This window comes from Vicugna pacos, chromosome 20 (genome assembly GCF_048564905.1).
Source record: "Vicugna pacos chromosome 20, VicPac4, whole genome shotgun sequence".
Lineage (NCBI taxonomy): Eukaryota > Metazoa > Chordata > Mammalia > Artiodactyla > Camelidae > Vicugna > Vicugna pacos.
In genome coordinates, this window is record NC_133006.1 from 43,281,571 (window position 1) to 43,307,569 (window position 25,999).

Below are 25,999 nucleotides of genomic sequence, written 5' to 3' on the forward strand. Positions count from 1 at the left end.
GAGGGCTGGCAGGGGCGCCCGGCCTGGGTTTGGGCGCTCCACGCTCTTGCCCCTGCTCTTCGAGCTTGGGCCTTAGCTGGACAGCCGTCTGCGCTCGCCTGCTACTGGATCACATGGGAAGGAGAACTTGGAATCGGGGCAGCGGAAAGGAAAAAGCAACCGGTGGGGGGCGATTTTCACACCCTCTTGTAAGATTCAGAAAGCTGTGTGGCTTTCAGCGTATTTTCTGGGTTTTTCATGAGTTAACGCTACGTATTTTAGAGAAAATAGTTAACGCCAGGCCTTGACAGCACACATCTGCCGACTTGCCAGGGCTGCCAGGTCGCTCTTGCAGCCCAGCCGGGGTGGCGTCTGCGAAGGGGCCGCGGGAGAAGGCGTGTGTGACGCCACGGGCTACCCTGGTGTGCACCCGTACCTGGCCTTCCAGAAGGTTCTCTCTTTTTCACGTGAGAGGCCCCTCAGAAATAGCTGAGTGGAACTTTGGCAGAGAAATGGCCAGGGTGGGGACGGGGTGGCGGACCAGCCTCGGGTCCCTGCAGGGTCTCCATGGGGCCCGGGGTGGGTGGGGCCAGCCTGCCCCTTAGGCCTCACGGGTGAGGGCCCAACAGAAGGCTGGCCTCTCAGCTCCCGGCTCAGCCCTGGGGCCGTGACGGGCAGGAGGGGAGGCATCTTGTCTGCGTACTTAAGTAAGTCTTCAGTATCCGCACGTTTGTGCGGCAGAACGTGCATCCACGAAGCTTGCCGTGCTAACCACTTTAAGGAGTGCAGGTCAGTGGCACTAGGTATGTTCCCATCGCTGTGCACCTGTCACCCCCATCCCCCCCAGAACTTCCCATCCTCCCCGACTGAAGCTCTGTCCCCACTAAACACTGACTCCCCGGCCCTGGGCACCCCGTCCTACTGTCCGTCTCCGTGAGCCCGACTGCTGTGGGGCCTCGTACAAGTGGGATCACTGAGGGCTTGTCTGTCTGTGACTGGCTTCCTTCACTGAGCAGAGTGTCTTCGAGGTCCATCCCCGTTGCAGCCTGGGTCAGGACGCCCTCCCTCTTCAGGGCTGGGTAGTGTTCCACCGGCTGCTCACCCTGAGGAAGTTGGGCTGCAGTCCTAGAGGAGTTGCCAGGAACAGCCTGGCCCCATCACCTCTGCTTTTCAGTCTCTGCTTGGCTTTGTATGGAGCGTTTCTCCTTTCCCCAAGACTGCAGTCCAGTCGGGGGCGAAGCTGACCCCGTGACAGGCGGGCAGGACCGGGTGACACCCGGCAGGCTGGCAGGGGCTGCAGGGAGGGGGCAGGCGCTGTGGGCTGGGGGAGGGAGGGGGTCCAAGGAGCCAGGGGGCCGAGGCAGGGCACGGCGGCCACAGGGAGGCACTGGGCCATCCTCACAGGCAGTGGGCGTTTCTTTCCCAGACCTTTCTGGAGCCTCGCTGGCCAGCTGAACGGCAGGAAGGCGGTTCTGACCCGTGGTGTCGGGAGAGGCCCTGAGCTGGGAGGTGCAGCCCCAGTACGACCTCATACTGTGCGACCTTGGGACATTTCTCACTCCCGCAGGACACGGTCTTCTCATCTGCAGAATGGGCACACTGATACCTCCGTCTTAGACCTCGGAGCATATTCATGAGTGTAAAGTACCCGCCCGCGCGGTACCTGAACCGTGGGCTAGAGGGGGTGGCGGGCTCTCGCCGGGTCGGCTGGCCGGGGGGCACAGGCCACTGCAAACTGGAACACGCTCTTTGAACCTTGGCGTGAGGCAGCAACACGCCCCTCTGTCCCCGGGCTCCTGAGCTCTGGCCCTCCCTCCGTGACAGCAGTGTATTCTGCCTCTCCGGTATTACCCTCTTTCTGAACGTTTAGGGAAGCTAAGATGCTCACGGTCACAGAGCCAGGATCTAAATGCTGCTCCTCTGATTCCAATATCGTGACTCATTCGTTGCCTCAGACCAGTAAAGACTGAGGAAGAGACCCCAGCTTGGGAAACAGTCCCCAGTTCAGAGCCAGCCTGGGGGCCCCTGAGCACAGTAAGCGGACAATCCTGCCATTTCTTAGAGGTAATTGAAGAGTGTTTGTGCGCATGTCCAGGAAACTGCAGAAAGGTGGGAGGCGAGGTGCTCTCCACGCGCACAGGACACAGGGACGGGGCCCTGTGGGGCCGTGGACGCCGCGCCCTCCTCTCCCACCGGCCGTGCTCCACTCTGCAGAACTTCTAGGCAAGTGGATCCCCCAAACCTCTCACCAGGATGTGTGAAAGTCACAGAACCCTAACGAGAACGGGACCTTTGGTTCTGGTTTCCGTGACAACCAAGTGGAGCGGCTAAGAGCCATCCCAGATTTAGGGAGGCCCCTTGGCTGGGCTGGGGCAGAGTGAAGTCCTGACCTTTGCACCACAAAGCTGGGGAAGTGCTTCCCGCTGTCAGCACGGTGGCCCGAGAGGCCACAAGGCTGGCGCTAGACAAGATGCGCGGCCACCTGTGCCGGCAGACCAGCCCCTCCAGGGGGCGAGCACGGGGCTGACATGATGTCAGGCTCAGGTGGGCCTGGGCTGCCGGTCACCCACTGCCGCCTCTTAGCCAGGGCCGTGGCGGCTGCTGGAACCCTGGCCTGAAGGCCTGGAAGCTGTCAGATCTCCACGGTCAGTGCCCAGCTCTAGGTCAGGACATACTTTGTCGTCCAAACTGAGATGCCTTTCAGAATGAAAGGGGCGATAATGGTGATTCCCCGGGGACAACAAATGAGAGACGCTGCCTTGGGAAGGCAAGGACGGGAGCCACCTGCTCGGCACCAGCCAGCCCCTGCAGGGTCTTGGGAGCCCTGGCCCTGCGGCGCTGGCTGAAACACGCAAGCGTCTCCAAGGACCCCCGGAGACGGCCTTTCCCATGCCCCCGTCCTGTGTGTTCACGTGTTGGCTTAGAATCAGGCTGGAGGGTTACGGACTAGTGCAAGGAAGCACACGGTCTCGTCATAACGATGTTTCTAGGGAACAAAGGCTCGTTTCAGGTCTCGCCTTTCTTCCTGGTCTTGCCAGGGGAGCTCCCCAGAGAGCTGAGGCGTGAAGTCTCAGAAGGCAGGTGCTTCCAAATCCTAGTGACCTTTGCCTCGTTTAGGGCTAGGGCTTGGAGGCTTGTTAAGTCTACAGTGCATTTCTTTACGTCTCATCGGGGTGTTCTGTGCGTCTTAAAATCTCCGTTCAGAAATGTTCCCCAAAGCCAGATGTGGTGACCGGGCTGAGCCGCCCCCGCGGGCTGCGTCTCTGATTCCTGAGGCCTTCCGTCTGTCCGGCTGACAGAGGCTGGGGTTGTGCGATGCTCTGAGCCAGCTGCCTGACTCCAGGCCTCCTGCCCCTGGCACCAGACTTAGCAGTCGTGCCCTGTCCGGCCATCTGGTCCCGAGAAGACGGAGGAAGCAAATCCCCACTGTCCTTGGTTTTCCTGATTCGGTGCCTCCAGCCATGAGAACTCTGTTGTCTGCTGCCTTCGACCTCGGGGCTGGCCCCCAGGGTGCTCCGGGGTCACTGCCCCCCATCTTCCCTTCCATGTGCCTCCTTGTTGGACGCACTGGTATCGTGAGCAGTGACCCCGACCAGAGGCTGGGAACCTCGCTTTGCCTGGAAAGAATCCTGCACCACTGACTCCCTTGTCAGGTGGTTCCGTGCTGTGTGTGCTGTCAGCCTGCAGTCGGAGCTCCATAAATCCCGGGCCTTGAGCTGGCCCTTGGGGCACTGCTGTTCACCTCATAAAACTCCTACTTGATTAAGTACAAGTAGGAGCCTCTGCTTCTGGACAGAGCTGCAGACCTGAGCACACGAACGTGGTCCCGCGCGCCCGGGCAGGAGTGAGGGCCCTCGCCGGACCGCGGAGGGAGCGACTCCCTTCTCCGCGCTGCAGGGCCGTCCCCACGGCCAGGCCCGGTCGGGACCTCTCCTTGGTCTGTGCTCCCGGAGCCGCGAGGCTCCCCACGCAGTACCAAGTGCCTCTTCTGATTTTGACCCCGTAGCCTCGCTGTCATTTTCTGGTCTTGATTCTTGTTTGATCTGTGGTAGGAAAGTCAGAATTTCCTGGTTCGAATAGGAGCTGATATTAGCGCCTGGTGCCTGTGTGGACTCCCCACTGTGCCGTCTCACCGGGTTCACGCGGCGGGGCTGCAGGGGACGTGTCATCGCTGTCTTTGTTTTGTAGAGAAGAAAGCTGGCACGTGGGGAGGTTGTCACTCTCTTGGGGACCTTAGGAAGCAGCAGAGACGGTCCTAGAATGTCTCTCTGGCAGAAGAATTTACGCTCTTGATCTTACAACTCCCAAGAAATAATGACAGACACAGGAAATCGGAAAATACTCAGTTTTTAGAAACTGAGTCGTATCAGAGATGACGTCAGACTGAGAGTATGTGTGTGTGAACCCCCGAGCGACGCCCCAGCAGGGCGAGGGCACAGGTGTCTAGGTGAAAGCAGCCCGAACCAGCTTTCCAGAAGCAGGCCAGATGCAGAGGGATTAACGGAAGTTCATGCCATCAAACAAAACACCAGCAGAAAAGACACGCCTGGTTGTCAGGGCCGCCCCGCTCAGGCAGACCTCAGCGCCAGAGGCCTTCGAGGGGCTTCATTCTGGCAAATTGTGTTTCGTGGATGTTGAAAAATTCAAAAATGGAGAACAACAAACCCGTCTTTGACGGGGAGCGGCCGGGGCAGCAGTCGTTCCGTGAGACGCGCCCTCGGCCCCAGCGGAGCTCTGAGCGGAGGGGAGTCTGACGTTCAGAACCTAATCATCTGCGTGCGAGAGAACAGCTTCCAACTTTCCTAGGGGTGGCTTAACTAGAGGCCGTTCAACCAGCGCAAGCGTCACTAGTGAGCATCAAACAGGGATGACGAAGGCCAGCGGCTTCAGGTGCGCGCTGCTGGGCGTTCGTCACAGGAGACACGTGTGATGAATGCTGGTGAAGAAGGGGGTCTGAGAGACACCCGGCCCATGTGCTGCTCGGAGGTGGGGTTGGGGCTGGACACAGCGGCCACGCTGCTGCTGAGTCCGTGACAGGGGTCACTGTGACCACCTTGGGTCACACGAGGGCCGTGTTTCCAGTCAACACAATAAAGCCTTCGTCCAATTTAACGTAAGGGTGCGTGTAGTCCGATGCACAAAGATGGAGGCTCCCCCTGGATTACCCGCCGGGCCCCCTCCCGCCGTGCGGACCCCCAGGACACTGGAAGTAGCCTTCTTCCTGCTGGAAGCTGCGGCACACATGGTAGGAAGCATGTGAGCTTTGCCGGCGCGTGGACCCTGATTCCGAGCCTGGGGCGCCACTCGCCGGTCATGTGACACTAAAATGACTTCTCCTCCAAGCCCCTCTTCCGCACCTCGGGGCCGGGCTGGCGTCCTCACCCCAGGGCGGCGGCGGCCTTCGGGAACTAACACAGAACCTCCCCTCAGTCCACCCAGTGCGTGTGACACAAGCTGCTTCCCGGCGATTGTTTCTTTAGGTAGGACGGGTGTGTTCATGTCCCCGTCTCCGGGGCGGGGGAGAGCAGCCCCACCTGCCCCGCGTCTGACGGGGGCGCCCAGGCGAGGGCGACAGAGGGCAAGGAGGCGTCCTTCTCAGCACCAGTGGGACACGTGGCCACAGCTCCGGTGCTCTGTCCGCCTTGCCGGGGGCTGGGGGGAGCTGTCCTGGGCCGGAGCAGGACAGGCATGGGCGTGGGGTCAGGAGTGGGGCTCGGGAGCTGCCTCAGGAAGGTCTGGCCTGCGAGGACCCTGGCCTTGCCACCTCCTGCCCCCAGCACAGCTGGAGGGGGCGGCGAGACTGCACCCAGGAGGTGGGACCCCGATCTAGGCTCTGGGGAGGCAGCGTCGGGTTAAAGAAACAAAACCCTGCCTGCTGGTGGGAAGTGACGCCCCGGGAGAACTGCAGCTGGGGCGGGTCTGGGGGGACTGTGGGCTTGCCCGATCCGCCGCTGCCCTGGGGCTCCGCCCACCCTCCTCCCATAATAGTTCCGTTAAAACAGCTTTATTTACAAAAACCCTGCAACCCGCACATTCGTTTTCTGAATCACTGCAGAGTTACTAAACCTGAGTTCTTCGTCTCTCGGCACGTGAGCGGTTACAGCGTCAGTCCCTTCAGCGCTGGGTTAAAGGTAAAGCCAGACCAGTCAGGCCCCCCACCTGGTGGCCCGTGACCCTCGCAAGCGCAGGAAGCGGGCTTGTCTAGACCCCGAACAGGGCAGTTATTCTGCGCGTGGAACGGGCGCACAACTCCATAAGGACACGGAAGGCACACGGGGAGCCTGTGTGAGAAGCCACCCCGCCCACCCTCGCCCCTGAGGTGTGGCACCGCGCCCCGGGCACCGGAGGGCCCGCAGCACCCCCGGCCTCACCTGTCCTGCCTGAGCTGCAGGGTCCCTGCGGTGTTCACCCGTCTCACCAGCGGGAGAACGGCCAGGGATTCGCGCGGCCCCGCTATGGACCAGACGTGGTCTAGGCCCTGGGACACAGCACCGGGTGAAATCAGCGAGCCTCCGCCCCCCTGGTCCTTGAGTTCTGGGTAAACAGGCGCTAAACGAGGCAGACGAGCGGCCGGCTGGGCGGCGATCAGTGCTGTGCAGTAGAACAGAGGCAGGGAATGGAGGGACGGGCCACGGAAACACGCTGGAGAAGAGCCCAGGAGGCAGAGGGGAGCCTGTGCAAAGGCCCTGTGGTGCGACGGTGCCTGGGGGGTCAGAGGGACAGAGTGGCTGTGCTGGGCTGAGCGAGAGGGGCAGTAATCAGAGAGGAGGTCGGGGGTAGCAGGTCAGATCACGGGGGCCTGGGAGTGAGAGGAGAAGCCGCCGGAGGGGACCACCTGGAAGCTCTGGTGGTGGCTCAGGTGAGAGGTGGTGGTGGCCAGACCAGGGGTGGTGGGAGAGCTCGGGGCGCGGCCGGGGGGTCCGTTTTGACGCAGGTCTGGCAGGACTCCCGCTGGACTGGGTGTCCGGGGCAAGAAACAGGAGGCGGGCCCTTCCCGCACACTCGGGCACTCAGCCTCTGTCTTGGCCACCAGATCTCACTGGTGTGAGCTGAGGGACACTGGCTTTCAGATGGATGGCATCTGAAGACCAGGAGCCCAGATTTATTCAGAGAGAAAAAAAAGAGATGCTGTGATTCTGGCAGGCGGGGGGCTGGAGCAGATGCATGGGTGGGGGAGTCCCCATCCCGTTGTCCTTCTCTGTCCCTAAATCTTGCTCAACTGACCACCGATGCTGTCTGCCTGTGACCCTGGATGGTGGCGCCACCTGCCTGTGTCCAGGGTGACCACGATCTCCATCTTTCTTCCTTGTTCAGTTTGAACAAAAGCAAACTGACCAGGGACGCTGGGTATGTCCCCTCTGTCCCTGCCTCCCCTGCCCTCTCAGGACACAGTGCCCACTCTTGTGGCTAGTGCGTCCGTGGCTTCCTCAGCAGTGGCTGGGCGCCGTCCACCAGCGTGTGGCAACGTTGCCCCCTGCTGTCCAGCGCTGCCAGGGCCTCCTGGTCTCTGTGCCCCCCACATCTGATCCATGGGCGGAACGTCCCTCCTTCCTGCTCAGCACTGCAGGACGTCGGGGGCTGTGATGAGGTCAGCGGCCTCGTTTCCCGTGTCTGACTGTCCTGTCAGTTGCTGTTCTCTCTGACCGGTGCCACGCGCTTGTTCTCGGAAGGGACTGTCTTTCTGGGGCTCGCAGAACTGAGGGGCCCTATTCAGGGATGCAGTTACTAGTGACTGGCTTTAACATCATCTCCGTAAGAGGCCTCAGCACACTTCTGTCTTTCACTTTGTGACACTCATCGTGGGTGCTTTTCCCCGGGGTCCTGAATGCTTTGTCCTTGGAAGGGTGCATTGTATTAAAGGTGGTCCAGCTGAGATGGACCCTCTGCTCTAAGTCTCAGTGGAGAAGAAGGACGTGTTTTTGGTGAGTGGCCAGGATTATCCTGCCCTGTGCGCCCCGTGGAATACCCAGCACGGCCACTTTCTGCCGGGAACGCTGAGAATCAGCCGCAGGCAGCCGGGTAAGGGAGACCACAGGCCAGGTGAGCTCCTCCGAGGAGGCGCCTTTGTGTCTGGCGTGGCCGTGTGGCCATGTCAACACCACGTCTGTCACAGCACAGCGGGTGGAGGGGGACGGCGTGGGCTCCCAGCATCGCCCCGCCTCCGTGCACCCGTGGCCCTGAACGAGCCTCCTCTCTTGCCTCCTCGTGCTGTGACTGGAGCGGCTCTCCGTGGTGGGTACTTGGAGCAGACTGCCCTTTAGCGGACGGGTCAACGTGTGCTCAGTGTGACCGTTCTCGTTAAGTCAGGGCCACTCTGCATAACGCCATTCCTGCCGAGCCCCTCTCCCCGTGTCTCAGCGAGATGCCCGAGCACATTATGCATCTGCGACCCGCATTTCCATGAAGAGGGCCGAGATGAAAGGGCTTTCCGGCTGCGGGTCCCCAGACACAGAGCCTCTGGGGTCGCCATTCGAGTCCAGAGTTGGGAAAGGGACGTGAGAATGCAGCCAGAGGACTTTCAGAGCCAAATATCCAGGCTGTTTTTAAAGCTGACTTTGCTGATTTTGGCAAACACTTGGTGCACTTACAAATAACAGGGCGACGTGGAACAGGCAGGCAAGTGTTTCCTGGTGATACAGCCGGACTTCATTGTGTGGATATCACCACGACAGGAGACAGTCCAGTGTTTTGCACACCGTGCTTTGTTTCAGCAGCATGTTTTGGCCGCGTGAACTGGCCACGCAGGAGGGGCGGGTGGTGCACGGGTGCGGGGCTGTGCATTTTATATAAATGTGTCATGAATTGAGAGGGTTTGTAGCCTAAACTGGACCATCTGAAAATGGATAGAAAGAAGATGGCTAAGGGCAGAGAATAGTTTGATACAGATATTAAAAATCAAGTGTACAAAAATATTTTGTTGGAATAATAGGCCGTAAATTTAAAACAATAAAATAAAATGCAGACCCGTGTTTTTAGGAGCCAGCGGAGCTATTTTGCATGTTGTTTTATGCTTAGGCGTGGAGTCCAGGCTTCTCCTGGAGCGACAGGTCCAAACAAGGTGGTTTGTCATGTTTCAGTGCAGAAAAACTTGGAAGAATGAAGCGTCAGAGTATCTCGAAGACACACTGACGTAGATGTGATGTTACCCTCACCCAAGCTCATCATAAGGATCAAAGCAAAGATCCATTAGAAAACAGTTATGAGCAATTCAGACTCTGAAACCTGCGTTGAGGGTTCAGAGTCTCAATTAATTAGTTTTATTTAGTGGTTTTAAACATTTCTTGGAACTTGAGCAGAAACTGCTCATTTTGAGATAACTTTAGACTTAGAGAAGAGGTGCTGGAAAGGCAGTGGCGAGAACGCCTGTGTGACCTTCACCCCGTCTCCCTGGTGATCACACAGGGCACACCTGGGGTTTAATTCAAAGGCAGGGAATGAAGGTCGGTCCAATACTGTTAACTAAAATACAGACCTTATTTGTTTTTCTACTTTTTTAAACTTATTTTTATTGAAGTACAGTTGATGGACAGTGTCGTGTTGGTCTCTGGTGTGCACCAGTGATTCGGTTATACGCATACATTCTTTTTCAGATTCTTTTCCATCATAGGTTACTGCAGGATGCTGGTTCCCTGTACTGCACAGGAGGTCCTTGTTGTTCATTGATTTCACATACAGTCGTGTGTATCTGTTTGAGGCGGGAAGCCCCATAAAAGGACAGGCAGGGCCCCCAGGCAGGGCCACTACTCTCCTCTCAGCACCGCCCAGTTCCCCGGCCCAGAGGCTTTATCTCACTTTTTGCCTCTAAAGCGGCTAACTTACACCTAGAATTCCATTAGCTCCCAGAGCTCACTTCTGATTGGTTATTTCCTTCACTCCTGATTGGTTATTTCTCTCACTCCTGATTGGTCCATTTCTACAAAGCTTGTTCCTAATTAGTCAACTTTTGTTATACCTCATTTGCATAGGATGTTGCAAAGTGTAAACTGGCAGCCTATAAAGGCCTGTGTAAACCTACAGACGGGGTCCAGAGCGTGCGGTGTTAACTTTTGTGGGTCTGTTGGCGTAATAAACCTGAGTTCTCCAGCTCTCTGAGTGCTGCTTGGTCTCTTGCCTGGATCCAGGTTGCTGTCACAACTGAGCTGTAACACATTTTTCCCGCAACATGTTAATCCCAGAGTCCAGATTTAGCCTCCCCAACCCCTCTCCCCCTGGTAACCAGTTTGTTTTCTGTGTCTGTGAGTCTGTTCTGGTTGGTGGACAGCTTCATTTGTATCATTGTTTTAGATTCCACGTATAAGGGATTATTTTTCTATTAATGTCGTTTTTCCTTTTTTTGTTCCAGTGTGTGATGCAGGGTCCCTCGTTGATGTATTCCTGTCCTCTAAATTAGTGACCACAGCAGACTACAGACAATGGCGGTGGTGACTTGGCCTCTTCAGGGAGCCCCACGATGCTTCAGCCCCAGGAGGTGGGCCTCCATCACCTAGAAGCCAGTGCTCTGGAGGTAACGTCTGACGCGCGAAGCTCTCTGCCAACCTCCCTGTATGGTGACACTTGCCAGCCACCTGGAGGTAGTGGGGTTCCCCAGGTTGTGAGGCTCTTAAATATCAGAAAAGCATTAAGTGCATCATCTTTACATCACTGCACGGAGAGCAGAGAATAAACAAACAGCAACAACAGCGTCTGCAGTTAACTAGCAACGGCAGGAAACTCGCGTCCGCTTTATTTTTTAGTTTACTCTCAAATTTACTGTCTTTTCTGTTTTGTCTTTTGGGGTAGCCCTTGTCCAGTTTCTGATCTCTGAAACAAGGGTGGTTCTGGATGGTGACCTGTCACTTTTTGCCACTGTGGTTTCTGGTGCTGGCCCTTGGCTGTCATGATGGCGATGGTAACTGCTGGTACTTCGTATCCTGGGGCTCAGAGGGCTCCCCTGCCGTCCCCAGGTTCGACCCAAGGGCAGCCCCGAGGGAGGAAGAGGGTCTGTCCGGCAGGTGGCATCCCGTGGCGTTGCAGTCAGATTTGCGACCGCCCTGAGCCCGCGCCCTCCTCCCCGTGGCTCTTGAGGGCAGGTGGAGTTTCTCTCCGTCGTGGTCTGTCTGCCGACTCCTCTTCCTCTGTTTCAGTCTTTGATGTTGCTGTTCTCAGCCCATGCTCTCTGATCTAAAACTGACCCCACTCCTGGGATTACACTTTTATTCAAATGTCAGTTTCTGCAAGTCCCGAGGGGCAGTGGTCACATCTGTTACCAAACAGCAACGTGCCGCCGGGTTCGCGCAGAAGCTCAGGATGCTGTCCCGAGCAGACGTTCTCCAGTCCTCATCTCTCTCCCGAGCCCCCGGCCCGCGTCCCCTGTGCTGGCTCAGCATCCCCAGGCTGCCGTCCCACGGAAACTCTACCTCGACGTCCCCCAAAGGGAGTCTCTCCTCCCCAGCCAGCGTGCTTCCCCCACGGGACTCGCTTTGTGGAAGACGGTCCCACGTGCAAGTGGCCTTCGGGCCAGAGTCCTGGGAGGCAGGTGGGACTCCTCCCGAGACCTCACGTGGCACATTCGGTGTCACCTGGTCGCAGTGTTTCTTTCCCTGAGTATTTCCTGGGTTTGTCCACGTCTCCGTCTGGCTCTGCCCAGGCCTCCCCCCGAGGCATGCAGGCGCCCCCACCCCAGGCTCCCTCCTCCCTGGCCCACTTTCTTCTCTGCAGTAGGGGTGGAACTTTGAAATGGAATCTGGCCGTATCATTGGACTGAAGCCTTCTATGGTTTCCCAGCGTACAGACAACACTTTTCCCACAGTTTTTGATTCGGATGAACATCCAGACCCAGTGAACACACAGACTCACGCACTGTGTGCAGGTGTGAGCACACACACACGCACTTTCATGGATTATGGCGCTGAGCTGGAGAGTGAGGATAAAGAGGCCGAAGTTAAATAAGACGGAGAATGAAGCTCCAGGTCTGTGCGTGGCTCCTGAGGCCCCCGGATGTGGTCCCCCAGCCCCTGCATGCCTTTCTGCTCAGCTCTGGGGCCCTTGCCCACCCTGGCCTCCTGCCACCGCACGCGGGTGTGATTTCAGATCCGGGAACCTGCGGTGTTCTTGTGTGACAAGTACACGAGTTCCCTCCGCCTGCCCCTCCCCTCTGCCCCAACCTCGCGGACTCACCCTTTGACTCTGCTTCCTGGGGGCCTTGCCTGACACGCCCAGAGTCTGCACCACGTGTGCAGTGAGACACGATCTCTTCACCCTGTGAGGGCAGGGCCACGTGTCCCCTCGCTGCTGTATGCAGAGTGCCTGGCAGAAGACGGGTCATAAATGCTCAAATTAGTAGATCGATTAGTCGGACTTTTTTGGTATAACCTTCAGGCTTGTTAACTTAAATTGGTGAAGATGAGCGTGTTGCCCCTGATTGGGAAATAAAGATGCTCCAAGGCTCGAGCCTCTCCGCTCGGTGTCCAGGGGAGCTCTGTCTGGTGCCGTCTAAGAGGACATTTACGGAACTAAATTCACGTGCACCTAATGCTAACTACTTCAACAGCCTCAGTCACTTCAGTGCTTCATAAACGTCTGTTACACAGCCCTGGGGTTCTTAAGATTAAAAACGGCAGATGAGATTTTATGATCAGATTAAAAATTAAATACAGAACTGGACCACGTCCACTTGCTGGCAGTGCTGTTTTTACCTTGGTGGAGAGCGTTTTGTTCATGCGAGTAAACGTAGGTGGAATCCCAGCAGAACAGCGTTTCTGGCACTATGCTGATGCACTGCTCTCAGCCAGGCAGACACACCAGAACCAAACATTAAAAACTGGTGAGAAACTTGTTTTCACGCTGACGTGATTAGTTACAACCACGTTAGCATAACGGAGACCCAGGTTTTAGGCCGGACCCCCAGTGTTACGATTTGGCTTTCTCTGGCTGTCTTGTCTTTGCAACACTCCGCTCTCCATTCTGTTTGTTCAGATCTCTCAGAAATTCTTGGAAATCCTCTCCATCGTACCCCAGCGCCCTCTGCAACTCCTCCCCGGGCGACTGTCCAGCCTGGCTACCCTCACTCAGCGTGGGTGCTGGGCAGCCCCAGGCCAGTGGAAGCAGAGCATGTCCTGTCCAAGCAGCTGGAAGGTCTAGAAGGTTCTTCTTAGGTTGGGTTGGAACCTGTCCCCCCGACACAGCTGTTGCCTGTTTTTGTCTCTCTATCCAACTTCGGAGTCCAGCCCAGCAGGGCCAAGCCCATCTCCACGGCCAGCACATCAGGAACCCGAAGGCCGCAGGCCATCCTGGCACACGTCCTTCTCTGCCCTTGATTCTACACAGCTGTCCCTGATGTGGCGCTATTTCCGCATCCTTAGATGGCATGGTCCCTCCTCTGGGTCTGGAAAGCCAATGCTGTTTTTCAGGGTAAAATGGTAACTACTTGGGCAACATGCCCTGGGATCCAATCAGGAGGCAGAAAGCACTTCCTGATTTGAACAGGGGAAGCTTCACGTAAAGACTTATGAACTAACAGGATGGAATCTTGAGGGATTGGCTGGTTAGAAGTGAACTCTAAGGAGTGGCCACACCTGACTGAGACACAGAGCCCAGAAGGGGTCCTGGGCGCTGACCTGAGGCCGGTCTTGTTCGGAAGGGTGTGGACGTGGCTCCCTGGACAGCAGAGCCACACACAGAACCTGCTGGGTATCTGCCCTCTGGCAGCCAGAGGAAGCCGCCCCCCAGAGGCATCTCACCAGTGCTGCTCTGCTGCGGGGCCGGAGGGGCTCCTCCACCTGCTGCTATAGGGGCTCCGAGGGTGCGGGAGGCTGGCCAGGAGGGAGGCCTTCTGTCTGGGATGTCTCTCCGGAGTCCTCTCCTGACAGAGCCTGACACTGCTGCTGGTGAAGGAGATGGCTTTACTAGGCCAGCTCCCTGCTCACAGGAGACCCGTGGAGGCCGAGTTTGGAGCCGGGGATGAATGGACAAGGGGCCCAGGGGGTTTGCAGGTGCTTGACGTCCGGCCCCGGCGACGTCCCTGCTTTCCGCTGAGGCTGCGGCACGGGGCCGGGGGAGAAGGAGAGTGGGGCGTGGCTGCCAGGGGTGGGCTGTGAGGGTCTGCTGGCCACCCCACGCCCAGCTCAGTGACCTTGGAGGAACCAAATAGTTGACCTCTGTAAAATGAATAGAGGGCCTGTCCTGCCAGGTCCCGGGGAACCGTCCAGTCAAGTGTGTCACCGGTCCCAGTGCTGACTGCCCCCTGCTCAGGGTGGTCCCTGCTGATGGGGGGCTTCCTGCGTCTAAGGATGGGCCTGTGGTGCAGAAGGCCCTCCTGTATCACATAAAGTTGCTTTGAAGGGAGTTAGACCCCCAGTCCCTTTGCCAAGGCCTCTTAAAGCCCACACTGGGACCCAGACTCCCTGGCCACACCAGAGTGTGGCAGAGTCCCGGTGGGGACGCGGGCCTGGGGAGAGTAGAGACCAGCAGATGGCGTCTTGCCCACCTGGAACCAGGTGGCCCCGGGCTGGTCCCAGCCACCCTGTGAGTCTCCAAGCCCTGCGGTGGGACGGACTCTGTGGCAGAAGGGCCTGAGGCCGGACGGGGAAGCAGCTGGGGGCAGAGCCAGCGAGCTCACTTCTCTTCCCTGGGGGAACGGGAGCTGCCCCTCCTGGGGAAGGTGGGCTACTAAACACAGCCCAGTAGCTGGGGAGGGTGGCTGGGGTGGGCGCCTGGAGGTGATCCGTCGGGGAGCCGAGCTGGGGGTGGGAGGGTCCAGTTCTGTTGACGGAAGCCTGGTCTGTATCCCAGCTCCTAGGAGGCTCATGGACACCTGGGCCCGGCCCCTGCCCTGCAGCCCCTGCTGAAGGAGCTGCCTGCCGGCGCCTTCCCCACTCTGCACAAACCCGATGCAGGCTCTGTGTGCCGAGTGCAGGCACGTGTGGAGGGAGGGCCGGGCTGGCGTCCAGGCCCTGGAGAGGTGGGAGGCCGGGTTCCGCACAGCTCCGCACAGGTGGCAAGGGCCCAGGGCTTGCAGGGCAGCGGGGAGGGAACGGGGTGACCTGTGTATCCGTGTCTGCAGCGGGGGCACCCAGGCCTGGCTCACCGCGGAGCCCTGGGTGCCGGTGCCAGCAAAGCCCAGAACGCGGAGTGGCCAGGGTCACACAGCTCGGGCACCGCCAAGGACTCCAGCCTCCTGGACCCGCTGCTCTCTGGGCCCCCGGTACTTGTGTCACGAGCACGTCAGGAGGCAGGGCCTGGTGACCCCCTTGTGCACAAGAAGGAGCTTGCTTGATCATGACCGATCCTCATTCCTGTCCATGAGTATCACTTCAGCCTGTTTGGGACACGCTGTCACGGCGGGGCCCGGGCAGGCACCCCGAGAGGTGGTTCTGGTTACAGCAGTTGTGAGAACCAGGGGCGGAGGGTGTGGGTGGCGTTCGGCACCCTGTCTTTTAAGGAGGCTGTGGCATTGTTGGGGTTCACGGTAGGTTCACCCGCGGTTCCGGGCTCACAGCCCCCGGGGCCACGGCGTCTCCCGGGCGATAAGGGGAGGGGCGTCTTTGTCATCACTTTCACTCTCGTCCGCAGCTCTGACGTCACTTCAGAGCCAGAAAGGGGAAATGAGTGTCTTGTTATTCATAGCAAGCCCTTCTCCCACAACTGGGTTTTCGTTAATGCGGTGACTTTGGAAGCACCTGGGGGAAAGCAGGGTGGGATGGGGGGGGTTGCCGGGGAACCAACTGTGAGTGCAGGTTGGAACTTCAGTCCCACCCCCCACCCTCCAGGGAGGGGAGGCTGGAGATCCAATCAATCACCATTGGCCGTAATTTAACCTGTTACGACTAAGTAATGAAGTCTCCATACAAACCCAAAAGGAGAGAGTTCAGAGAGCTTCCAGGCTGAACACGTGGAGACTGGGGTAGAGCCACACCTGGCGAGGGCGCGGAAGCTCCGCCCCCCACACCTTGCGCCAGGTCTCCCTTCCCCTGGCTGTTGATTCTTACCCCCTTCAAATCCTCTGCTATAAACTGCTAATGCCATGAGCAAACAGGTTTCCTGAGCTCTGTGAGCCACACTAGTAAAGTAATCAAGTCCAGGGAGGGGGTCACTGGAACCTCTGAAACAGCCAGTTGGTCGGAGACACAGGTGGTAACAGGTTTGCAGCTGGCATCTGGAGGGGGGCGGGCAGTCTCGTGGGGCGAACCTTTCACCGCAGGACCTGGGCCTGCTCTGTGCAGATGGTGTCAAAACTGAGCCGAACTGTGGGACACCCGGCTGGTGTCAGAGTCGTTGGTCGTGTGGGAAACCCCACCCCACAGTGGGATCGGTGACCAGAGGACTTCCAGAGATGCTGTGGGTGGAATCACGCCCCCTCCCCACTCATGTGTTGAAGTCCTAACCCCCAGCGCCTCAGACTGTGACCTCATTTGGAGTTGGGGGTCCTTAAGGAGTTATTCAGGTTGAATGAATTCAGTAAGGCGGGTTCTTGTCCACAATGACCGGGGTCCTTATAAGAAGAGGGGATTAGGGACAGGCAGGGACAGCGGGACCCGGCGTGAGGACCCGGGGAAGGCGGCACCTCCCTCAGGAGGAACCAGCCCTGCTGACGCCTGGATTGCCGGCGTCCGGCCTCAGGACTGGGAAAGAAGTGTCTGTCGTCCAAGGGCCCGGCGGTACTCGGGGGGCTTTGCTCCAGAAGGCCTCGCAGCCGAGGACGAAGCCAGGCCTGCAGCATGCTGGTTACTTGCAGCTGCTCCAAAACCTGCTGACTTAACGTATCAGCCATGGTTTTCATAGTGCACAATGCTGTGGGCGAAGAGCTCGGGCCGGGCTCAGCCAGGCAAGTCTTGGGCTCTGTGTGGAGTTGGAGGAGGTCCCTGGGTGCTGTCCAGTGGTGAATCGTCTGGTCTGGACCGTCCGAGACTCACACGTCCAGTGCCGTCGGGGCACCCAGACCCAGCACAGGGGCCAAACTGAGTCCCCGAACAAGTAGTCGGGTGATCTGGCGACCTTCAGGCTGGTGGGGTGGGGTGGAGAGATGCTGAGACGTGGTGGTGGCCTCTGAGAAAGAATGGGTGTGGCTATGCATCGTGCTGGGTGTTCACAAACGCACCTCTACTTAGAAACACAGCGGAGTGCCTAAGAGGTCCCTCAGAGCTCGCGTAGCAACTCCAGGCGGGGCGTTTTACACCTGGGGAAGGCAGCCTCCTGCGTTCTCCTGGGGTCTGACGTGGGCCCACAGGGTTGCTGGGCCACAGAGCTGGGTGGGGTCTGGGGTGACTGGCGTGGTGAGACCCTTGTCCCGCCTGACTCAACGCTGGAGAGTAAACTCAGCTGGTGAGGGAGGAGAAGTGGGCGGAGGGCTGGGATGGGGAATTCTGGGGCCTGGATGGGATCTTCCAGGCTGTAAAGGCAGGTGCCTTCCTTAGGATTCCAGCAGGGGCCAGGTGGATGGCTTCCACGTCGGAGAGACGGGCCCTGGGGTCCCGAGACCCTGAGACTCTCGGTGCCAGCAGCACGGTTGTCGGGGGGGGGGGACTTCTTGCAGCAAATTAGCATGCACGTCAGCTGTGCTCAGAGCAGCCGGGAAGGAGAGCGGTGAGGCTGCTGTGGATGTGGGGAGGCGTGCTGGCTGGAGACCAGAGGGCATTTCTGCCGCAGAAATCAGCCTGGGGCTGGGGCGCCACTCTGGGGTCGCCCCGTGGCCCCCCGATCTGGGGCCGTGTTCTCGGGGGGCACCTGTGCTCACAGCTCCATTCTCTCCTCCTAAGGGAGCCTGAGGCTGGATGTCGGTATTGTCGAGAAAGTTCGTCTTAAAGGTACTCGGTTTCCTTAAATTCATGTAATAGTTCGGCTTTTCTGCTCATTTTGTTTCTTATAAAATCAACCCACCGACAGAACCAGGGTGGGCCTCAGGAGGACGTGCGTTATGAGCAAGTCCCACGAGGGGTGCGAGCGGGGACGGGGCGGGGGGTGTACAGCCACTCGGCGGTCGGACCTTTTGAGTCAGTTTCAGAATCAATCAGTTTAGGGACTCGAAAGGGAGGCAGAATTCTTTTCCCTTTGGCTTTGAGATCAGTCATCGAGAGGGACAGGAGAGGGTCTTGTGCTGCATAGAAGCGAGAACGCTGGAACGGTTAGAGCTGCTCAGAATGGAGCGAGCTTTCCTGAGAGGAGGTGAGACCCCGTGGCTGGGAGTGACCCGCACGGAGGGCTCACGGGGGCTGGTCACTGACTTCCGGGCCTTTCTTGCTCCGAGAGTTCAAGCGTCCAATTCCGAGCCTTGGACTTTCTCCTCCTAAAATAGGACTTCGGAACCAAGACTTTATGTGGGGCCCCCAGGCCCTGCCTTCAGTTCCTTCTATGGGGTTCTGGACCGTGTGTCTCTGCGTCCCCCGAGAGGAGACCAGTTTAGCCGCAGCTGTGGCTTCTTCGCCTTCAAATAGCAAACGGCAGACTTGCAGGGACCTAGCTTTTCACTCAGGGTGGTTGCTTAGGTGAAGCCTTTGTGGTGAGATCAACTGAACGCCTCCTAAAGGGTTTTGCGAGCGCAGCAGCCCCTCCCAGCCCTGGGGGGCTCCCGGGGGGCCAGGCTGCAGGACGCAGTGGGGGGGCCTGCTCTGCGCGGCACCTTCAGACCCCGAGGCGCGTGTACATCAAGAAATACACGTTATGTTCCAAGTTAGCGCTCATCCACGCATGTCACTAAGACGAAGTAACGCTTTTCCCCCCTGCTCTGATCTGCTCCGTACCCCCAGTCGAATTTCCCGGGTGCCCATTCATTTCCTGCCTCTATTTTGTTGTAAACAGTGCGGGTCACAGCCCACTAAGTGGGTTTCCTGACCCACGAATGGGGTGAGAACTGCAGCTTGAAAAACACTGTTCTCGCAGGTTGAATTCTGGAGTCCATCCTAAAATTTAGGCATGTTTCAGCCTCATGATACGAGAAAATCCCGGCTTTGGTGTTTAATAGCTACCGCGCTGGTCAGCGTTGCTGAAAGGAGTGAGCTCTGGTCAGCTCACTGGTGTGTCCCCTCCTTCCCTCTTTCATTCGTGCAAACGGCGGTTGCACAGTTACTGTGGTTACCAGGGACCGGACTCTGCCGGTCGCCACGGGCACAGCCACCGGCAGCCCAGTCTCTCTCCTGAAGGGGCTCGCAGGCGGGTTCGGGTGGTGGGTGAGAACCAGTACAAGACTGAACGCCCTCGGGTTCCCTGAGCTTTACTTTGGGAAGTCGACCTTCACTTTGTAGAGCAGAGAAGAGGATCTTTTGCAAGTTCGTGTCCTGTGGCTTCGGCTGGGTTTTCACAAATAAGAACCACCTCCAGTTTTGGGGGCCACCACATTTGGAGCCCACCCTTGGCCCTGGGAGACCAGCCTTGCCAAGGTCCCTCTCTTGCGGCTGTGAGCAGACAGAGGCCAGCAGCCACCTGGGACTCCTGAGAGGCCCTGGGAAGGAGGCCGGAGCCACTGTCCTTGCCCCCCGACTCGTAAGGCGTCACAGTCCGGGGCTCCCTGGGCCGAGGTCCCCCGTGCGGCATCCCCGCGGAAGCATCAGTGGTACGGAAGTTCTCCGGTTTCCACATCAAAGCCGGCGTCCCAGCCGTGCCTGCTCCTCGGGGAGGCTGCAGAAACGGAAGCCGGGCCCTTTCCCATCTCCCAGGGTCGCTGGCTGTGCCAGGGCCTTGCTGAGGAAAACAGGCTGTTTCGGATTCTTGAGTCTGCACTTCTTGGCCCTCTGTCAAACTAATACGTTTAATGTGAGAATCAGACCATCATTTGGGGCAAGAACAACTGTCTGCGTCGCAGACAGAGCCATACGGATGTCCACGGACCAGCCCGGCCTTGAGCGAAGCTGGGCGCCCCACCCCTGGATCAGTTTATTTACTCAGCCGGGGGCCTTGGGGAATATACAGTTCAAGCTGCAAAACAAGACTGTGGAGGGTATTCGATGTCACTCTGGTGCCAAAAAGGAGGCTGCAGTCCAGCTCCTCCTGGACACCGTGCGGCTTTCTCCAGGGCCCGTGTGTAAATCCAGAAGGCTTTGTGCTGACCAGGCCTTTTGGTGAGATCGGCCTTAGAGCTGCGGGCGTCTCTCTGGGAAAACCAGAAGGACTTCTGTTTTGAATACGCTGTGAGCTCTGAGGAGGCCCCTCCTTCGTGCAGAAGTCTGGGGAGCAAGACCAGGAGCCGTGAACTTGAAAGACTGAGCTGGTGCGAGCTTTCTGGTTTCTGCGGGTGCAGCTGGCCAGCAGGGAGAACGGAGGGTCTGGTCTGGGAGGAACTCCGGGCAGGGGTGTGGGGACGAGGGCATGAGTGTGGGCTGTCCGGCGGCCTAGAAATCTCTGGAGCCCGAGAGATGATGAAAGGGCTGGAGGGTGCCCTGTGCGTCTGTGGGCTTGTGGACCAGGCTGAGGTTCTGAGCAGTAAGAGATGTCGGAGAGGGACTAACCCTGCATCGTAACTGGTGCTGCCCCCTACCTGCCCCCAGCACCTGAGTGGGAGGAGAGGCCAGGTGAGTGACCTGCTGTACTCTGGGCATGGCCACGCAGAAGTGGGGTGACCCACGGGGACTTGGGCACTTAGTGACCCAATCCTTTTAGTTTATATTTTTAAAATTTAATTTGCTTTATTTTAGAGTAGTTTAGTAGGAATTTTTGAATAGTTTTTCTCAGTTTTGCTCAGAGCAAAATTGAGCAGAAAGTACAGAAGTTGCCTACGTGGCCCTGGCCTGGCCTCCCGCTCAACGTCCCACCTGTGCCCGCTGTTGCAGTGGGCAGTGTCGTCACCACCCAGGCCCCGTTCACACGAGGACTCACTCCTGGTGCTGAGCGTTCTGCGGGTTGGGACGAGGGTGGGTGACGTGTGTCCGTTACAGCCTCGTGCGGTGCAGTGTCACTGTCCCGGATCCTCCGTCCTCGCCTCCCCCTCCCCCACGCTCACCCCTGAGACCCCTGAACGCCCCACCGTCTCAGTGTTTGCCCTCCCCGGAGTGCCGTGGAGGGGGAGCCACAGGGTCGGCTGTCCTTGTCCAGCTGCTGTGCAGATGCCGCCAGGTTCTCGCCTTTGTCTTCAGACGCTGCTCCACTTGAGAGAAAGTGAGGGAGCCAGTCTGGGGTCCTCCGTCGGTCACCCTGAGTCTCTCCAGGTGGGATGACTGAGGAGGAAAGTTCTGGTGGAATAAAACTCCCAGGGAAGGAGGGGTCAGGCCTTCGTAGGCAGGACTGGGTCCTAGAAACAACAACACGACGTAAGCAGCGAGGACGGGCGGGGGGAACTGGCCCTGCGGGAGGGGTGCAGGCCGGCCCCGGGTACGCCGGGAGCCGCGCTGGGGCACCCCCCGGCCTTCCCGCCCCCGCAGCCCCTCCTGCCTTCCTGCACGCCCACCACCCTAAGAAAACGTCCCCAGGACCCCTGCCGCCAGACTGGGCCCCAGGATAGCCGGGCAGGAAATGCAGGTGGCCACCGAGCATAAACACACACCAAATGTACTCGTAACGTACAAGCCTGGGAAATGGAAAGGAACGCCCAGAGGGGGCGAAGAGCAGGTGCTGAGCAGCAAAAGGGACAGCTGCCCGCAGCCGCCTCTTCTGAAGTGTTCCCGGTGATGGCTGGAGGCCCTGCAGCCACCGGGCGCGAAGAGGCCTGACTGGCCCTCGCTGCTCTCCTCCTCGCTGGAAGCTGAGGGTCAAAATGAAGAAAAGGCACTAGATGGTAGTTGGGATGGGTTTTCAAACTGCAGGGTTTCACAAGCGTTAAACGTTTAAAAAGCTTTTAAAGTCCTTCTTTACGTCTAGCCCGAATTCCGCTGGCTGCTAAATTTACCTTAAGTTAGTAAATTCCAAATTGTTTTGTTTCCTGCGATCACAGCGTCCAGCCTGATCATCATTATTTCTACGCTACGTGCCCGGCTTACACCGTCGCGGTGAGCTTCTCATGGTGTGCTTTTCTTATTTTTTTGAAAAGCATTATTAAAATGTTACTTACATATTTTAAAATTCACCCACTGTGAGCGTACAATCCAATGGTGTTTTTTAGTAAACGTGTAAAATTGTGCAGCTGTCACTGCAGTCCGTCCTGAGCGTCTCCCTCACTCCAGAGAGCCCCCGTGGGCCCCTCTGCAGTCAGACCTGGCTCCCGCCCCAGGCCTAGGCAAGTGCTCACCTCTCTGATTTGCCACTTCTGGGCATTTCACGCAAATAGAGCCACTTGTTCTGGGTTTTTTTTCGCTTCGCGTAAGTCTCTGTGACTCATCTGAGTTGTGGTCTGGGCCCGTGGTACTGGCTCTCTTTCAAAGCTGCAGCCGTCCCGGGGGCTTGCAGTGCTTGCCATGGGTTTGTCGGCCATCCACACTCCTCCGGTAAAATATCTACTGACATATTTTGCCCACTTGAAAATTGGGTTGTTTGTCTTCTTGTTAGTGAGTTTCAGGAGTAAGAGTTCTTTATATTCTGGCTAGAAGTCCTTTATTATGTATATGATTTGCAGTTTCTTCCTCCTGGTCTCTGGCTTTTCTTTGCATTTTCGTAGTGGTATCTTTTGAAAATCAGTACAGCGCAGGGAACTACATTCAATAGCTTGCAATAACCTATAACGAAAAAGAATATGAAAAAGAATATATACGTGTATAACTGAACCACTGTGCTGTACGCTAGAAACTGACACGACACTATAAATCAACTATACTTAAAAAAATTAGAGTAAATCAAATATTGTAACATCAAAAAAGTTAGTTTTACAAAGTCTACTTTATCAAACTTTTTCTTGTGATTGTACTTCTGGTGTCGTATCTAAGTAATCACGATTTCCTCCTTCGCTTTCTTCTGGAAGTTTTACAGTTTCAGCTCTTACATTTTGGCCGGTGATCCGTTCTGAGTTGATTTTTGTGTGCGGTGTGAGGCAGGGGTTTAATTTCACTCTTGTGCATATGTGTATCTAATTGTCCCAGCACTCCTTGTCGAGAAATTATCCTTTCATTCTTGAATTACTGGCAAATTTATCTCTTGCCTTTCTGTCCTGTTTCATGGTCTCCATGTGTCCATATGCTGGCTCCACACTGTCCTCAGTGCTGGGCGTTGTGAGTTCTGACACCAGGCAGAGGCTCTGTTTGGTGACATGTGTTTACCCTCCTTGGTCCGCTCTCTGAACTGCTACTCATGGACTCACTTTCTTCAAGCTTAAACCTACTTACGAGGCTCATAAACCTTAGATAAACTTCTGTGTAAAAGAAAATAGTTACCAGGGAAAAAATGCCAGAACCTTCCGAATCCTGTATCTTAGTCACTTCTGTTGGAGTCTGTGTCCACCCTGGGTCCATTTACAAAGGGTGGCACAGTCCAGCTCTGATGCTTGTGTGTTTTAAATAAATCAGGCCCAGAGGGCCCAGTACTCAGCTCTCTAGTAGGTTAGTGTCTTCTCTGATTTACCACCTGAAACTCTGGGGTATCGGCCTGAAATACATACCACATCGACCTGCCCAGGTTCCACCATTACGAATGGTTGTGTTGTGTGCTGTTCTCTTCTATAAATATGTCTCTTTTACTGACTTGCAAACTCTCTGCCTTCCACTTTTTGTGTCCAGTGGAGTAACCATCCCATACTTGGCATACCGTTGGTATTAAGTAGAGTGGTGCTGGCCAATGGATCAATTCACTTGTAATAAATATTGCCTTCTTTCCGATCCTCTTTAGGGGAAAAAAAAAGGACTAGGTCTTTATTTAGTCCTTAAATCTTAGCTTTCACACATTTATAATCAATTTTCTTTAGCTCTTTTATCAGTTATTTATCACTGCACAATAAACCACCCCCAAATTTAGTAGCTTAAATTAATAACCACTCATTTACCAATAGTTTGGCATTGTGGTCCAGGGTCAGCTGGGCAGAACTTCTACTGGTCTCGCCTGGGGTCCTTCACGAAGCAGCAGGCATCTGGATGCGTAGCTGGGCTGGATGATCCAAGTTACCCTCACGCCCATGGCCGACACCTCTGATGGGACAGCGGGCGCCGCGTCGGGGCGGGCTGAGCCTTTGTCTCGCTCTTGCTCCCTCCAGCAGGGTTGCCAGGCTTCCAGCTCCATAGCTCAGGACTCCAGAAGACCAAGCCTGCGAAGGTCTAGGTCTGTGGAGGTCACTGGAGCTCAGCGAGGTTAAGTACCTCACCAACTGTCGACCACGTCTCCTGCATTTCATGGGTCAAAACAGGCTTTAATGCCATAAAGCCAAAGGACGGGAAGTAGACCCCGCCTTGTGTGCGCAGAGGCAGGAGGAACGGGGGCCGCCATCTTTGCAGACCTGGAGCACCCCGACTGAGAGCAGCGCCGTGATCAGTGCTGTTCTGTAGGTGTACGGGGCAGAGTGGGTGGGTGCTTCCTGAAGGCGAGCCTGCCGCAAAATGGGAAGGGGACACTGGACGCGCTGGAAATTCAACTTTACAGTTTTGTCAAGAATTTTGTCCCAAGTCAAAAGTTGTTAAGGTCAGCTCTGCCGGTCACGATGTAACCTTTCACTGGAGCACAGGCTCAAACCAGTGCTTTCAGTCCATCTTATTAGAATAAAAATAAAATAATACCCCATTTCACTGGCAAAACTACTATTTATGTTGGGCGGCTGCAGGCCACCCTACCTCACCGGCCGTCCAGCTCTGTGGGCTCTGCCTGCTCGCTGTCCCTCAGCTCTGTCCCCTCCTTTCCTACCTGCTGACCGCCTGTCTTCCTCCTCTTCCACACGACTTCCGGGGAGACTCTTCTAAAACGTCTGTCCAGCGTGGCACGCTCATGACCGTGGGATGAAGTCTTTATTTTGCCTTCATTTTTTAAAATGTTTTCATGGGGCAGAGATGTTTAGGATTTATATTTTTCTTTCAACAGTTTAAAGATATCGTTCCACTTTATTTTGGCTCCCAGTATGTCTGATAGGAAGCCAGTGGCATTGTGTCTTTTTTCCGTGTTTTATGACCTTTCTCTTTCTTGGTAGTTATTAGCAATTTGATGGTGAGGCCCTCAGGCGTGGTTTCATTTGTATTTATCCCTCTTGGGACCTGATCATCTCAAATATCTGGGGATTGATGTTTACAGTCAAATTAGGAAAAATTTTGGCCAGCAGTTTTTCAGATATTGTTTTCTGTCCCGTTTCTCTCTTTTCTCTCCTGCTCAGACTGCAGGCACATCTAGGTTAGATTGCTCCATGCTGTCTCGTGTGTCATTTTGGCCCTATCTGCTATCTTTTGAAATTTTTTCCCCATTTCTTCAGTTTGGATAATTGCTGTTGAAATTATCTGTCTTCAAGGTTGTTGATCTTGAAATATCCTGATTGTGCCGACTTCTTTAAAATTTCGGATATTTAATATTCAGTTCTAGGAGATGTATTTATTCATTTATGTATTTAGAATTTCTATTTCTCTCCTAAAATCCTAACTCTTTATCTGTATATCTTTCCCTGCAAATTTCTTAACATGTCTATTGTGTGCTAACTTGGGGTCATCTGTGACTCTGGCCTACTGACCACAGGTTGCATTTTCTTGCTTCTTTTCGTGTGTAGTAATTATTATTGTGTATTGGACGTTGTGGATGGCATGGTGTAGAACTTCCAGATCGGGTTATATTCTTGTGAAAAATGAAAGTGAAAAATGCCAGCAGGTGGTGAATCCCCTGTGAGATCCCACTCTTTCTGGGATTCCTTCCAACTCTTGATTTCTAGTCATGGTGACAGCCCCCAGCCCTGGCCCTGACTGGCCCAGAAAGCCTGCAGCTTTTGCATGAGTTCCAGCCCCTGGGGGCTACGGGGACGTGCCCAAAGGGGATAAGTGGGGTAAAAGTGGCTCTCACTCTGCGTGCGACTTGTCTTTCAAGAGCTGAAACGTCCCCGGCTTACACCTCTTTTCTTTGCTCTCTGGGGCCTCAAACTAGCTGTATTCCAACTTTTGTCCAAAGTCGATGATCGATACTGGCAGGAGGGTTGGTCTGGTATAAAGTTCTTTGCCATTTCTGGAAGCTGGACGTCTCTAAGGCTTTAAATACACGCTCTCATTCCATCTTTCCCACGCCTCCAAGGGGATCAGTA

At 56.3% G+C, this 25,999-nt stretch overlaps 1 long non-coding RNA gene across 1 annotated transcript in view; it reads left to right on the forward strand.

The window, feature by feature from the left end:
- The window catches only part of LOC140687858 (uncharacterized), a 151,764-nt gene that overhangs the window by 54,235 nt on the left and 71,530 nt on the right, over positions 1-25,999 (forward strand). Inside the window, exon 3 of the long non-coding RNA XR_012062517.1 lies at positions 10,322-10,483. This is a non-coding gene — a long non-coding RNA (uncharacterized lncRNA). The remainder of the gene's footprint in view (positions 1-10,321; positions 10,484-25,999) is intronic.